The sequence below is a fragment of the Pezoporus wallicus genome, unplaced genomic scaffold (assembly GCF_028554395.1).
Source record: "Pezoporus wallicus isolate ANWC-B61680 ecotype Strahan unplaced genomic scaffold, APGP_CSIRO_Pwel_v1 contig_8831, whole genome shotgun sequence".
In the NCBI taxonomy this organism is placed as follows: Eukaryota; Metazoa; Chordata; class Aves; order Psittaciformes; family Psittacidae; genus Pezoporus; species Pezoporus wallicus.
The window spans coordinates 186,112-200,599 of record NW_026638431.1 but is presented as its reverse complement, the minus strand read 5'-3'; the positions used below and the strand labels follow the sequence as shown (position 1 = coordinate 200,599).

The 14,488-nt window shown below is 44.0% G+C and overlaps 1 long non-coding RNA gene across 1 annotated transcript; it reads left to right on the top strand.

Moving 5' to 3' along the window:
- Positions 1-2,707: 2,707 nt before the first annotated feature.
- Positions 2,708-8,519, top strand: LOC130599873 (uncharacterized). Its single transcript, XR_008972312.1, has 2 exons — positions 2,708-6,215; positions 7,177-8,519. It is a non-coding gene; the product is annotated as an uncharacterized LOC130599873 (long non-coding RNA).
- The last annotated feature ends 5,969 nt before the right edge of the window (positions 8,520-14,488 follow it).

The following is a 14,488-nucleotide window of genomic DNA, read 5'->3' as shown; positions in this document are numbered from 1 at the left end:
TCAGAAGGATTTGAAATAGGGCTAATATTCCTGGGAATGGATCTCCCTTGCCTAGATTTTCCTGTTCTGGGTCTTGTACAGGATATCAACAGCTTCAGATTATAAGTTTTTAGGGGATAAGTGGGAGGGAGTGCAGGTGGTCTTCATGTATTGCTTGTCCCTTTCTGCTGCTCCTGTTGCCACACCTTGAACTTCTTCCTGGCTGTCTCGCCTGGTTTCTTGTTTTGTTTTGTTTTGTTTTTGTTTTATTTTGTGGGTTTTTTTTTGTTTGGTTGGTTTTTTGTTTCTGATTTGTTTGTTCTCTTCTTGAAACTCACCCCCATGTCCTCCCCCAGCCACCCCCCACCAGGAAAGTGCTCCTGTTCAATTAGTCCTTGAGGTTAGGTTGCCTTCGCTGGAGTACACGCTACTCCTGTCTCCTGGGAGTCCCACTGTGGATGGTGGTGGTATTCAGAGTAACTTCTTGGAGCAGCTGACCAAGGCTTAGTAACTTCAGTATATTGTGTAAAACTGCTTTTGAAAAAGAAAAAAAACCCATATGCATGTCATGTGCATGAGTATCAGTAGTTTTTAATATTCCCGTTGATGTCCAATTTACTGTACATCATCAATGGCTGTTTTTATATATATATCATTGTGTAAATTAATATAACACATCATATGCTGTAATAAACAGTCTGTTTTAATACTTTTTAGAAGTTTGTTACATTGGTACAGACCCAGTCAATGGTTTTATGTTGGCTTTGGCACCACTTAGGTATCTGTGATGTGACCTGTTAACGTTCCTTGCATTTAGCCATGCAGGAAACAGAGCAAGTTTAAAATGTTGCTGTGAATGTGACTTGTTCTTGGAGGGAACTGGATTGTCATGGATCCTCTTGTTCTTTCTGTAACTTGCATCATTTTTGAGGACAAGGTGAGATAGAGTTGCTATAGGCATCTTCAGGTTGTTGCTTATGGGCAGCTCATGATGTGGAACAGATAGAAATGTTGTATTAATCTTCATTGCTGTCAGGGTGCTTGCACTTTGGTTGGTACAACGCAGAGGCAGATGGCAGGCTTCTGTAACCAGATAGATCTGTGTAATGCAAAGGGTGCCCCCCCTGAAATGTCCAGTAAATGGATCCCTAAGAACTGTGTGCTCTGGGAGCTGGGCTGGGTGGAGGAGAGCATAGACTTGCTGTCCTTGGTGCTCTCTTTAGATGTGGTAGCTGACTGTGTAACAACCCTAACAAGGTTATGGAAAGAAGTGACAATTGTGTCACCCACTGGTCTTTATCTCAGTTTCTTTGTTTCCATAGGACAGGAGGTGAGTCCGCCAGCACAGGAGAAAGGAGCTAACCCTAGACAGCACTGCTTCCCTTCACAGCAACAGCATTGACATTGCCTGGGGGGAGGCTGGAGGTTTATGCCAGGCATGACTGATGGAGCAGGCCCAGAGGTTGGGCTGGTTTCTGCAGGTTCATCTGCTCTGGCATCTGTGAAGCAGTGGCCATGCAACTGGTGTGGATGCTGTGACTGTAGGAATTTCAGGGACATACGTGCAGGCTGTCTGTTCTATAGCAGGGTCTGAGCAGACACCTTCCTTTGTGGTTCCTCTGTCTTTTCTGCTGTCACCCACCTGGAAGGCAGAGCAGTTTTCTTCTCAGGTTTCCTTGCGTTGCAAATGTAGGAAGAGGTCCACTCAGAATTAAATTTCTCTGGGAGCAGCTTCTGAGAAAGTGGAAACACTTTTTCTAAGTGGCAGATTTTATTTTTTTTAATCTGCAGTATAGTAAATCCATATCTATAAAACGTCCCTCTCAGTTTTCCCCTTTTTTGTTAGAGGAATGCCAATTTCTGTAAGGGATTTTGAAGCATGGTCACAAGGTTCTGGATTCAGTGACCCAGAGTCCTTGCACTTCCATCTCCCATGATGACAGGACAAGCTGTAACTCACCTTAATCTGGTCGTAACTCTCCCATTGTTTTACCCATGGAAGGGTAGCTTATTTATATATATCTATCTATATATACATGTACAAAAATTTTATATGTTGATGTAGAATGATTCATCTGGAAATTAGTGGACAATGGCTGCCACTGCAGAGATTTTAAACATGTCATCACTAAGGTTAAGCAGCAGCTTAATGTATTCCTGTTAATAATTGATGGGTGTCATATCAAAAGGAGGGAATGTCAAGAAGCTTGTTGAAACTAGTTGTTTCTTTCCTAGAATATCTCTTAATCATCCCACATCATCTCTCCTTGAGTGAGAAAAACACGTGCAAATCCCTGTAAATCTCCTCAAAGGTGTAGTAGAATAGCAGAGGATCTTCAGACATGCACTCTGCCTCTCTAGCTATAAAGGAGCCACTGGTGAGAAGACAAACTAACCAGTGGCTTTGGGATGATGAGTTTTCAGAAGTGAGCTGCTGAACAGTTACTTTTTAGGTAACTGATTAAAAATAGATGATAAAATAATCACCTAATATCGCTAAGACTGTTACCAGCTGGAACAACTCTATTCTGCGTTACTCTTGTTGAAGAATAGACAGGGAAATGGGCTGATCCTATTGCCCTCTTAATTGCATTTGAGTCTTTCCAGTTTGGGGAAGGAATTTTCCTTTTCCTACATGATTGAGGAAACATCCAGAATCCTTTAAATAGGCCCAGGTTTTTCTCTCTTTCCTTCCCCTCCCCCCTCCCCCCCCCCTTTTTTTTTTTTTTCTCTTAATAAAAGGTATTACAGTGCTGGAAAAGTACTTGGTATAGTCCAAACACACAACACACAACACACATTCTCTTCTCCGGTTCTGATTTCGGAAACACATCTAAGTTTTTGTAACATTAGGTTGAAAAACATCTGCTAATCTTGGAGACCAGTTAAGTATCTGGCACTTGTTTAAAGCTACCTGGCTTTCTAGCTCCACAGCCTTGAGTCCTTGCCAGTGCATTTTTTATACTGTTCATGTTTTAATTATCCCCAGTGTTTATGGTAGGTTTTGGAAGTTTGAAGTGTGAACATTTCATTGCACTGGGGCCTATCTCAAGGTGGGGGCAGCTTGTGGAGGGAAGGTTTGGGATTAGCTGCCCCTGTGCTCCATATATAGCTGAGTACAGGAAAGTGCAGAAGCACATGCTTAACATAAAGAGTAAGAGCAGACTCCCTTTTGCTGGGTTCCCTGTGATTCAGGTTATATGGTGTTGCTGCACAACTCTGAAGTACCATCTCTCCCACTGCAGGAATCAGCGGCATGCATGCCCTGAAGTGCTGTCACCTGAAAGGGATGAGGGTATCACTGGGTGGTTTGCCTTCCAGCAGGTTTTTTGGGTCTGCCTTCTGCTCCCTAACCCCAGCCACCAGCTGTGGGTCAGCAGATAACGAAGCAAGCTGTGTCTTGTGCATGTGTGGGGTCAGAGAGAAGCCCTGGCATTGTGCCTAGATGTCCCAGCTACGTGGGGCCCCTGTTGTGGACCTCACACTTGTCATGAGAAATTTGATGTGCCAGTGGTGCAAGAGTCTGTACAGCTGTGTCTGAAGGAAGGTGGGAATGAAGAATCCCATATACATGGAGTGGTCTGATCCTGATTCATCTGTATTTTCAGGAGAGGCTCAAAGAGGAGGTGTTTCAGTCTAATGCCTAGGTCAGTAAGTTCGACTAGGCTAAGCTCACCTCATTTCTTCCAGTACTGGTTTAAATGATCAAGGCCTCTATCAGGACTGCCAGTGGCTGAGGTGCTTCAACCATCTGACCAAGTCCTGCAAGTACTTTACTGGGAGAAGTGATAAGCTTCAGTCCCCTAGGTCTGTTTTGACCTTCCAGCACAAACCCTTACATAGAGATTGAAGGTCCCAGTCCTTTGCAGCTTTCCCAGTCCTGTGGCTTCAGAGGGAATCTGTCCTTCCCTTACAAGTTTTCTAGGTTTATTCTGGCTTGGGGTTTATCCTGGATAAGGATTTGCAACAGATTCTCCACGACGGAGTGTTGTGCCTTCACTAAGCCCAAATCTATGTTTGTTGGCCCAGAGAAAGTTCAGGCACTTCTCAGGGGGCAGCCAGCAAAGCCGTCGAGGGACCTGCATCCCTTTCTGCCACAATGGACAATGAAGGCTTTTGTTAGTTGTGATCACTACTGAGCAAATGGTTCACCACCATGGGTACAGCTCTCCCTCAGCTTGAGACTTTTCTTGCAGGACGGGGGGAACAAGCACATGAAGATTTTGAGGAAACACAAACATCTAAAGACATTTTTAATAACTTCAACACCTAATACATACATTTGGAGTAGCCAACAGTAACACATACAACTGAGCTGCTAGTACAAAAACCAAAACCAGTCTCAAGTCTGCAGTGTCCTGTCCACAGTACAGAGAGGGTACTGCTGACCAATGGAGGCAGTTCATAAACTTGGTCCATCTTTCAAACTTGCTTTTCTTCTGAATTTCTTTGAACCTCCAAGGAATTGTGTTGAGGCTCCTTGCATGGCATGATGTTTCTTTCTGTAACTAAACATTATAGATGGAGGTCTGTAGTGAGAAAGAATTGCTCTGGGGTTTAAAAAGCCCCCAGTGCTGGAATGAGGACACATGGATACAAATGATCAATCCATTTAAAAGGGATAATAGAAAGATAGAAAGTGTGTTTTACAGCAGGGAATTTGCTGCCACAGGAAATAGCGAGGCAGACATAATATCAGCAAGTTCAAAGGGGTTAGAGTAGGTAGGGAAGGATGTGTGCTCTACCATTCCCAGGCAGTGACTGTGGATGCTAGGAGTGTGAGGAGAAAGGACCACAAATAGTGGCCAGGCTTGCGTGCGCCCCTTAAGGGTTGTCTTTTCCTGCAACTGCTGAAGCACCAGTAGCTGGAGGAAATGCACCATCCTGCTGACCCAGTGGGCCATTTGCTATGTTCCTGTGATCTCGGTGTAGCTGATGGGAGTTGTCTATGCAATTGAGTTCACTCTTTATTAGTCTTTTGTTCTCCCAACTGCTGCTGAAGAAGAGTTTTGCATTGCTTTGCAAAGAAGTTCACTTTGCACATTTGGCTGATGGTGGCATGCATTTGTTCAAACTGTGGAGGTGTTTCTGATCACTCTTGTCTGATGGAAGAATAATTCCATCTACCTTTTCACATGGGCAGTCTGTGATGAAGTGCTCTGTTGCAGTGAGTTTTGTCCCCCTGTAATGCAAACACTGTTACTAATATATAATCCATGTATTAGTCTACCATGGGAGTCACTGTTGGGCAGCAATTTTACATCCTACAGTTACTTCTAAACTGCAGGAAAACTTGTTGACCTCCATGCCAAACGAACTGACCTAGTGACAGAGTGCATCTACTGCGCATTGCCTTAGGACTCTGCTGTCCTTGGAGAGTTTTTCTCTTCCTCTGTGTCTACATTTGTTCTTTTTTTTTTTGAGCAATAGAGCAGTCTGGAAGCAAGTCCTGTGGTCTTCTCTACTTCTGCTGATTTTGGACAGCAGAGGAGTTTTGGTGCATGCTAGCTAGATGACTTTGGGATGCCAACACAAATGGTCCACTCCAGGGACACAGAAAATGTGCTTCTGCCTGGACAGGTACATGGGGGTCTGAACCAGTGCTTACTCCCTAGAATAGCTTCCTATCAAAAAATGTGAACAAGTTTGATCCAAATGACATTGAGGACCGGACTAAATCTAGGCTGAAGTAAACACTTGAACTGTGTACACTGTATTTGTGGGGACCTCAGTTTGGACCTGCTCCCTTTGTGCTGAATGACTTGTTAATGTAAACAGACATAAACAGAACCTCTCTTTCAGTTAATGGCCTTTGTTTCCATGCTGTATTCTTTTAAGATCAATAAAGTATATTAATATTAATAACTTGATTTTACTGAGCCAAGCTCTGAAAATCTGGCTTTTATTCTTTTAAAAGGAGTTGGAAGTCCTAGAAACTAAGATTTTCATGACAATACTGAAGGAAAATCTGTATGATTTGGACACTGACCTCATGATGTAATGGCTTTGTAAGCAAATTAAGTGTTTTCTCCCCATAAAAGTTCAAGTCTTTTGTGGTCAAGGGCAGGAAGCTGGAAAACTTGCAACCTGTTGCAAAATGTGTTACCTGTGTCTCCTTACATTCTGTGAGCCTTGTGTCTTCAGAAATGAGATTTTCATGAGGAGGAGAGGAAGCCTGAGGTCCAGGGAGGAGAAGAATCTAATCAATCTTCATCTCTGAAGTACCCGTGCAGTAAGTGTTTAAGCATGTGATTAAGCCCATTCTTACTCAGTGAAGCATTTCAGAGCATGTTTTAGGTACTTCATGGCTGGGGTGAATTAAGCAGGTGCTCAGGAATGCTGGTGGATCAAGGTCTCCCTCACCTTTGCAAAAGTCCTATGTCTGTCTGTATAAGCTATCCCAGTGACTTCTTTTGGCTAATGTTGTAAGGACTGTGCATTCCCTTAAAAGTCAGACCCTGTGTGATGAAACTTGATTCAAGATGTTAATCTGAACTCAGGAAAAGCATTGTCTTCAGTCTGTGCTTGAAGCAGTAATGGAAAGAAATGCCTTTAAAGGAAGAGATGCATTTGCTATTTGTAGAATTTGAAGACACTGGGCTAAAAACACTTGGAGATGAGTGTGAATGTGCCTGTGCTCTGTACCAATAACAGAACTTCGTGTGAACCCTGGGAATGGCACTTTCTATATTTGCTCCCTTCCCTTGGATATCCAGGCAGAGCTGGGAGAATGATGTAGGCAGGGAGGGCCAGGCACAGACACCAAACCTGTAGGGTCTGGAGTTCCAACTATTCAAGTGCTTGGCTAAAGCAGTGGGATCTCTGGGCTACCCAGAGCTGGAGACAAAAGTGATGGTAGGTAGAGAGGGTGACTTTGCCTGTCTTCAAGGAAAGCTGCAGTTTGAGCAAAATGTAGAGGCAAGGAAAAGGTTAAAAGTTTGTCGTCTCTTCCCAGACACGTTATTTACAGTGGGTTGGTTTCCTTTTGGAAGGGCCCACTGTAAAAGGAGATGTTCCCAGCATTTTCGCAGGTTAGACCTGTATCTCATTACAGTTTTCTTTCCTTGATTCTTGACTCTCTTCCTGTAGTTGCTCTTCTCTTGGGAAGATGATCTCAGGAAAGAGTAGGAGTTTGCTAAAAATCCAGAGCCTTGGAAGACAAAATCATGCTGATGGCCTTTTCTTTCTAGACATCAGGTCAGTCCTCAATGCTGCATCATGTTCTGTATCTCCCAGTGCAGGGCAAAGGCTGGGAAAGAAGTGGAGCAGGAAATCCATTGGGTTTGATAAGAGAGCAGTCTGTAGATCCTGTTGGAGCAGCTTGCAAAGGCCGTAGCACTAACCACAGGAGCAGTGCCTGACTGCGACGTGTGAGCAGCCATCTCACCTGGTGGTCAGTGAGGTCAAGGGTAGTTTTGGGTATTGACCTGGATATCACAGTGTCTGCTGTCACTCAAGCCGCCTTCGTGCCTCCAGGCCACAGCAGACAGCATGTTCATCCTGGTAAGTGTTTCCTTTGCTGCTTTTTAAATCTTCATGAAACACATATTGGCTTATCATTAAAAGCACAAGCACTGAATGAAACTGAACTTCTGTCTTGTTTCTCCTGTCAAACACCTCATGTTAGTGCTTTCTTTGATGTTCAGTTGCCTGGAAGGAAGAGAACCTATACCCTTCTCATCTGCAACATATGAGTTTTTCACAGGTGCGTTCTGAGTGATGTGGAACAACACACTGGGGCAACACACCGCTCTGTTTAACACTGTGCAGGACATACTGAAGCAACCCTGTATCTGCACAATCCACAGCTACCCCAAGATATTTTTCAGACAGCGATATCGGGACTGTGAGGTTTGGATCTGACTCAACCCCCTTGAAGTCCATCACTACTTAGGGTGAAGATGTTCCTGCAGGGAGAGGAGGAAGCATGCTCAGAAATGTTTATTATTACTGTTAAATGTCAAATTCCTTTTTTTCCCCTCCCCTCCCCTGCCATGGAGATAGTGATCTCTACTGTAGTCCCTGCTGCTTTCTTTTTCCTGTGTTGATCTACATGAAGACTTGCTGCACTTCAAAGATGGTCTTAGCCCTAAGAGAGGCTTTTGTTGCTGACCTATAGGATTTTGATTCAGAGTATGTATCTTCCCCTGGGCCTGTTGCAGATGCCCACCGTCACCCTAGGTAGGTAGTTCGGGCTCACTTACACACTAATGTGGGCACTCCAGGCCTTCCTCCCTTCTCTCTTCTTTGCCATTACAGTGGGATATTTTAACTTTCTTCCTCTGTCCTATTGACTCTCCTCTGAAGTCATCCAGGTGTGGGGTGTTCCTCATAACTTCAGAGCAGAGCACTTATGTCTTTGGTCTAAGTAAACTTTGTGGATCCATTATAAAATAGGACATATGAAATGAATTTCACATTTGAAAAAAAAAGTTTTTCTTATATTTCTCCCCTTTATGAACTTCTCAACACCAGTGTCATAATATGAACAGGAAACACAGCAAAAGAAGTGAAAATAATAAATCCCCATCCCTACTGTATAGCAGAGTCAATGCTTTTTTGTGGGGGGAAGGAAACAAAAGGCCTGCCAAAGGGTCCTCATTGATACTAATCTAAAACCCCCCAAATTTACTGATCTACAATTAGGAGGGGTAGCAAAATGGACAAATGGGAGCTATGATGCTGGGCAAGATGTAGCTGGTCCTTGTGCTGGAAACTGATTCCTCTGGCTGCTGGATCCACTTTTATTCCTGTTGATTGATTCTGAGACTGTTTTCTTGGTGGTCAGGGCTGCTTTCAGAAACCACTTATGGTGCACTGATGAAAAGGCAGATTTTGTGTGTAAACATCCCAATAAGCAGGTCTTGACAGATGGTTTGTTCAAGCCCTACATAAACCTACAGCTGGTGTCAGTGTCTCCTACAGATGATTCCCAGGAGAACTTCCCCACAGTGTGCTGCAGAGCTCTCAGCTTTTACAGAACACCCAGCTGCATCCCAAGGAGGAGCATTGGTGCTTGCCTGACATGTTGCAGGTATGTCTCTGGGAACACCACAGATCTTCTGGAAAGATATTTCTCATAATGAAGACAAAGTTAGGCTCCCAGTGGCACCTGTCATTGACTGGATAGGGTAAGCAAGATGTCTGTGCACAGCAGCTACTGCTGCTATCTGTTAGTCCATGAGCAGTGAGAAATGTCCAGTGTTACATGAAGCGGAATAAGAAACCTCTTGTACACTCTAAGTACCCTTCAATCCCATTTCAATCTTTGAAAAATCTGTCCCCTATAATTTCTAGTAAACTGTAGAAAAAAAAAAAAAGTTGTCTAGGCACTGATTTTTCCAAGTGAATTTCTTCCTTTTTCTCCATTTTCTTTGTGCATCTGATGAGCTGGTCTGAGCACCGGGGTCCACCCATGAAGCTGTAGTCATTCACAGTATCAGGTGTGTAGTCCTCAGGCAGATCAAATATTTCCATTAGGAGCTGACAGATAAATTACAGAGATTTTACCTCACTCTTCTCCTTTGGAGACCTTGGGACTGTAAGATAGTTTATATCATCTTCCTACGAGACCAAGCAATTTAGATTTGACTGATTCGTGTATCCCTGCAGTGTTTCCAGTGGGCTGTATAGGGTATGAAGCTCTCTGCCTCTGACCTGAGAGCAGCTGAAACAGGACTGATGTGCAGAGGGACAGATGTTGCGAGGGAAATGGCTACAGCTGTCCTGTAATGGTGTCTGCTAGGAATGGGCTTAAAAGAATGATTCTGGTTTGGGAAGAAGTTTAGTTTTGATGAAATTTGGCTGAATTCCCTCCAAAGTGGAGCAAAACGCATCCAGGCAGAAATTCTGCAAAAGGGAATAGTGCATCAGTTTGCATTGTGGGTTGTCTCAAGAGCCAATCTCAGGAGCACTGAGCCTCTCCACTGAGTTTCATGGACTCTCCGTGATTTGGATGCTCTTGTGATTTGCCCCTGAGACAGTCTAACATCTGGGACACCCCAAACTGAGAAGTATGTGAGCAGTGAGATCCCCTCTTGAGAAGCAGCCTATTTGGCAGCAGGCTGCCCCAGGGCCCTGGAAACCTGAGTGGTGGAGGAACCAGATGGGTGACCAGGCAGGAAACTCAGCAGGTTTCTTATGTTTGGATCCCTGTACAAGTTTCATGGGAACCTGGGCAAAATTGACTCACCTTGTTGAGATTTTGCTGAATTGGTGAATTCCTCTGAAATGCTGTCTAGCCTGAAACCTTCTGAGCAGGTGCAGTATCTTCAGCTACCTTTTGAAGACAGACAACATGTTCTCCTGTGCTTTGCAACATGGGTCTTCTGAAAGTCAAAGCAGCACTTGTCTTTGCTATTGAGTCCTCTGCCAGCATTCACGCTCTTGAAGTGGTGTTGAGGAGGGAGGGTACAGGAACTTGGCAGTGACAAGTGAAGGATGCTGGCAGGTTATTCTGATCCTTAGAAAATCATTGTGTTCTCCTCATTACACTACACCTCATCCACCTACTCTGTCTTGTGCTAGAGACTATAAATTTTCCATATTAAATTCATTCCCCAAGTTCTCTGTTTGTTTTCACAGCCTCTAGCTGAGTTTCCTAGGTGCTACCCTTATATAAACAGTAATAAAGGCTGCTCTGCCCTGCTGCAAACCATTTCTGAGGAAGTTCCCTCTAATTCTCGTCTTAGTTTAGTGTTGTATCATTAGAAGGCACGAGGCTGTTAATTGGCGGCTTACAGCTTTTGTGACTGATGCAAACCAGTGTATGTGTAATGGCTGCAAACGCTCAGGTGAACGCACTGAAAGGGGGAAGAAGCAGATGGCCATGAGCAGAAGGTTCCCTGCTAAAGGTGACAGGAAAAGGTTAGTGATAGGGTTGCCCCGAAGCTGGAAAAAAGAACCTAATACCTGGACAACTGGCAAAGAGCCTGGCTAGACTGTGGCTTTGTTCGCTAAAGGGGGCTGCTGCTGTTGGCAGACTCATACATCAAAGCTCTCATAACAAAACACAGCAGAGATCTGTATCACCCAGCCTGTGGCACTGGCAGGAAACGGATTGGTTGACAAGTCAGAGGCTCTTTCTGAATAGATGGCTGGGTAGGAGTTAGTGGCTGCTTGCAAAATCTCGGAAGGAGCCTTTAATCTGCGTGTGATACTGTATGTTCTAGTGAGCATCTAGATGTTTATCTCGGCTGCATTAGTCACCAAGAGAGTCTGCTCTCAACTTTTCTCTTCTGTACCTGAGCTGCAGGCTTCTTTTGCCAGTTTTTGGAAAAGGTTTGAGGTTAGCACTGTAAGATTTATTGGGCTTTTTGTCATTTTGACTGGGAAATATAACAGGGACAGGTTTCCTTGGTAATATTCTGCAGAGCATATTTAGTGCTGTGACTTTGTGTGTGCTGTGATAGGCTTTCAGAGCCTTGCCCTGGGAGCCAGTGGTCTGAAAAGTCTTATCATGCTCCTAAACAAATAACTCTGTCCTGAAGCCCATTAGAGGAACTGCAGAGCTGCGCTTCTCCCAGCCTGATGTTAAATGCCTTGCAGTGCCAAAGGTAAACAGGATCAATCAGTCGTCCTCCCAGGGACCGTCTAATGGCAGTCCATGAATCAGGCTTGCCTTTTGAGGTCATTTTTATCTGCCTTGGGGATTACGAGCTGACCAAATTGGGGTCTTGCTCTGTATGTGCAGGATGAAGAGGGGGGTCTGACAGGGTGTGTTAATGAGGTGAAGCCAGTGTAAATATGCCTGTTATGATGAGATCTGCAAAGCGATGAAGCTTGAGCACGCAGGCTTTGGCCATCTTTGCTCTCCTGCAAAGCCAATATTGCCAGTGCATCTGCTGGCTTGGCTAAACAACAGCTTGATGCTGCTTTCACTTCTGTGCTTTTGTACCTATGGTGTGTTGTTTGTTTTCTTTTGACTATGCCAAAAAAGAGCTTAGCTCAGTGAGGAAACCAAACTCCCAGCAATGCCTGAAGAATACAGACAATTTAATAGTCTGAAGTTTTGCTAATCCAGACAGTAACATGAGCTCAGGGTTTTCAGCTGAGGTCCCACTATAACTTTGCACATCATCCAGTGAGATTTAGAGCCTATCAAGTCATGGGCTGTGTATGCAATTAAAAAGCTCTTTTCCCCAAGGAGTTCACAATGCAGGGACAAAATATTTATCCTCCCAATTAGTTTATTGCAGCAGACTGGAGCACAGAAGTCAGATTATCTGGGGGCATGCTAAGACCGTGCGTGTGCCATTGAACTTGGAAAAGGCATTTTTCATGACATCTGGTTTCAATCGATTTGTCGTCAATTCACAGTGCCGGACCCATTTTATGGGACCATTAAAGTACACAACACTGACACGGGGTTGCAGCTGTAATCCAAACATGGGTATCCAAAGTAAGAGTTCTGCTACCTCTCGCTGGTGACTGTGTAAAAAGTAAGGATCTGGTTGCCATGCTCTTCTGAATGCAGCTTCTTTTACCGTTTGAGAAAGCTGCAGGCTGGGCCATCACCTTCAGTCATGCCATACACAACTTGGTCCAATCTGCGGTGCCTGAACAGACCTTAGTGGGGAGCGGGGACCCAGTCTCTATGTGTCGGACAGCATGCCAAGCATTATGGAGGTCTTCGCAAAGCCTCTCTCCTACATGATGCAGCCTCCTTCCCCAGCCTACCTCTGCACTTTGCTTTTAGCGCTCCAACAACCTTCTTGTGCAAGCAGCCCGTTGTGGCTGTGATTCTGCCAGTATGGAAAAGTGCTGAGAGGAGCCTTGTTCATTTAAATGTGTGCAACCACAGCTCATGCTTTTACAGCATATGTTCAGTGAAGCAATGCCTTTATCTACAATACTTAGCCTTTATCTAACATCTTTTCAATCTAAAGCTTTTTTTGAAACGCAGATTAAGTAATAACAACGTAGGATAATTGAGTGCATTTTTTCACAGTGACATAATGATACTTATCTATGGCTACTGAAAAGCAAGGATAATATACTGTGAGTGCTGTATTATCTTGCTTCTGAAGCAGACCAAGTTTGGCATTAGGGCTTAAGTAATTGAAATACGGCTCCTTCTACCAAAACCTATTTGTTTATAATAAAGCTTAATACATCTTTCTAATGGACATTGCAATGTCAGAAGCACTGACATGATTGCTGACTCCTTGTAGCCTGTAAAGATAGTAGTGTCTTGAGTGTGCAGATCATGCCATGTAAGAGCTATGTCTGATGTGTCTCCTGTTACGTGACAGCAAACCCCATCTTGTTGTGAGAGGCACTGACCTTGGGGATTACTGTTTGTAATGTGTGTGAATTTTTTTGGATATCAGGTGAGATGCAGTTCTGAGCATGCTCTGCTGAGCACCATCATGGATTTTTTGTGGGTAATTAGTTATAACACTGCTGTGAGCAGACCTTATAAACCCACTGGATGATTTTATTTACATAGGAGGCCTGGTGGAATAAAGTGACAGGTTGGCATGATGAGACAAGCTGGACTCCCTTTGAATCTTACAGAGTGAGGAGGAAAATAGATATTAACACCCAGCTCTAAACCCTCAGACACACAGGTCTCTTTTACAGCAAAACAATCTGTGCATCTTCCAGAAAATCTGGAGGACGAATGTGAAAATACTTACATTTAAATTAACTGGCCGAAGTAGTGTTTTAGTCCCTCTTGCATTTGTTCAGGAAGAACGTGACGGTGTGTCTCTGGATAATTTTCTACCTGCCTGTTTTGAATATCAGGTGGAAGCTGATACTGGAATGGTGCCAAATTTTGCAGAAGCCTTTCCTCCTGAGTTCTGCTGGTTTTGTAACGACTTAGACAGGATTATCCAAGCATGTTCCTGGCTGGCACAGGGTAAATGTTGAGCAACGTAACATGAGTCGACTCTTCATATGTCACCACAATTCCATGGTTAATGTCAAGGAATGAACTCTTAGGCCTTATTTAACTGTAATTCACAGGTTCTCAAGGGGCCAGAAGGATAACTGATGTTACATGACACTGGCCCATCAGCAAAGTAATTTCAGAAACTGAAAAATTCTTTCTTACCATTTTCTCACTGGTTTTCTATGCAGTTCACCCCAGTGCACAGAACATAACTGAAAGCTTCTTATTCTCTTAAGCATCCTCTAATAGGGTGGAAGTGGGGATTAATTCAGCCACGTAATGTGGAGCTTTTAAGTTACTGAATCTGTTATGTGTTTAGCTGTATATATATGCATGTTGGATAACTGGAATACTGTTAGGACTCCTGCTTGGCTCACTTATTTGTTCCTTGTGCTGTTTGATTGGTACTAATCCTGGAGAAAGAGGTAGGGGTGCTTGCAACTGCTTTCACTAGTGGAAAATGAGTACGATCAGCCCCATTCTCACATGTGGTTGGTATCTCCATAGTGCAAGAATTTGTTAGCTTAAAGCTTCTCTCTAAATGGGTGACAACTCTTCTCTGATAAGCTGTGGCTGCCCTGCATGTGAGACCTCAGACACCAAACAAACAAC